Here is a 1,998-nt window from a genome sequence, read left to right as displayed (position 1 = left end):
AGTCTGTAGGTTGTCTTTTTACTCTTTTGGTGAAGTCTTTTGATGAGCATAAGTGTTTGATTTTTAGGAGCTCCCAGTTATCTAGTCTCTCTTCTTGTGCTTGTGTATTGTTACTTATGTTTTGCATTCTGTTTATGCCATGTATTAGGGCTCCTAGCATTGTCCCTATTTTTAATTTCATGATCTTTATTGTTTTCTATTTTATATTTAAGTCTTTGATCCAGTTCGAGTTAGTTTTTGTGCATGGTGTGAGGTATGGATCTTGTTTCAGTTTTTTGCAGATGGATAGCCAGTTATGCCAGCACCATTTGTTAAAGAGACTGTCTTTTCCCCAATTAACAGATTTTGGGCCTTTGTCAAATATCAGATGACCCTTTAACGCTTGATATCAATAGCATTATTTTTCAGATTATAAAAATAATACATGTTCATTGTGGAAAAAATGGAAGATTTAACTAAGAAAAAAAAAAAAGACATAAAAATGCTTCCCAGAGGCGGGACCAAGACGTAGAATAGTCAGATGCTTCCTGTGGTCCCTCTTAAAACAAAGACCTGAAAAAACAAGTGAAGAGATTATATATGACAATCTAGGAGCCCTGAACATCAAAGGCAAAGGTGAGGAATCGGACTGAGCAGCAGGGGGAGGGAGAGATGGTTCAGAAGCAGTGAGGAGTTGCTAGACCTGACCCGGCATGAACTGGCACCCTGCAGGCCGGATCAGCTGGCATGCACAGTGAGGCAAGCAGTGGCACTCGGGACACATTTTCCACCCCGGGAGAGACCAAGCGGCAGAGAGTCTACTCAAGCCTCCAGAACTAGTGAAAAGCAGTGCTCATTTGGCAAAAGATAAACACAAGCATCTAACCTACTGCACGGATCAAAAAACACCCCCTTTGGGAAAAACCTCTCTCCCATTTACCTGCTCCCTCCCCACTCTGCACTGGGGTACTGGCCAACTCCAGCGATTGCCATGTCCCCTGGGCCGGAAGTAGGACCTGTGTCCCCTGGGCCAGAAGTAGGACCCATCATGTGTCCTGAGACATTCTCCTGGCCTTGGAGAGGGAACAAATTAATAAACCGGGAAAAAAGAATCTGTCAGCTCCCCTAAGCCACTTTGTTCTTCTTTTTCAGTAATGCTTTACTTATCCACGGCCTCTTATGGTCAACTGATTTTTGACCAGGGTGCTAAGTCCATTTAATAGGGAAAGAAGAGTCTCTTCAATAAATGATGTTGGGAATTGGATTTCCACTTGCAGAAAAATGAAACAGGATCCATGCCTCACACCATACACAAAAACAAATTCAAAATGGATTAAGGACCTAAATGTGAAAACTAAAATCATAAAATTCTTAGAAGAAAATACAAGGCAATGTTGTTGGGTATAGCTTTTAACAATGCGTTACCTAATATAATAACAAAAGCACAAACAGCAAAAGACAAAATAAATAAATGGGATGTCATAAAAATCAAAAACTTTTGTTTATCAAAAGACTTTACCAAAAAAGTGAAAAGACAAGCTACCAACTGGGAGGATATCTTTGGAAACTATATATTCAGTAAGAAGCTAGTAACCAAAATACATATAAAACTTCAACAAATTAACAAAAAGACAAATAACCCAATCATAACATGGGCAAAGGACTTGAATAGACATTTCACCAAAGAGGACATTCAAATGGACACCAAACACATGAAAAGATGCTCAGCGTTATTAGCCATCAGAGAGAGACAAATCAAAACCACAATGAGATATCTTTTCACTCCTTCCAGGATGGCTAAGGAGCCCTGTTGGAGCAGTGGTTAAGCACTCAGCTGCTAACTGAAAGGTCAGTGGTTCAAACTCACCAGCTGCTCCCTGGGAGAAAGATGTGGCAGTCTGCTTCTGTAAAGATTTACAGCCTTGGCTGTGAGGACCATGGTCTCGGGGAACATCTAGCTCAATTGGCATAACATAGTTTATAAAGAAAATGTTCTACATTCTACTTTGGTGAGTAGCA

This window comes from Trichechus manatus, unplaced genomic scaffold (assembly GCF_000243295.1).
Source record: "Trichechus manatus latirostris isolate Lorelei unplaced genomic scaffold, TriManLat1.0 scaffold00079, whole genome shotgun sequence".
Taxonomy (NCBI): Eukaryota; Metazoa; Chordata; class Mammalia; order Sirenia; family Trichechidae; genus Trichechus; species Trichechus manatus.
This window is presented reverse-complemented; position numbering follows the sequence as displayed.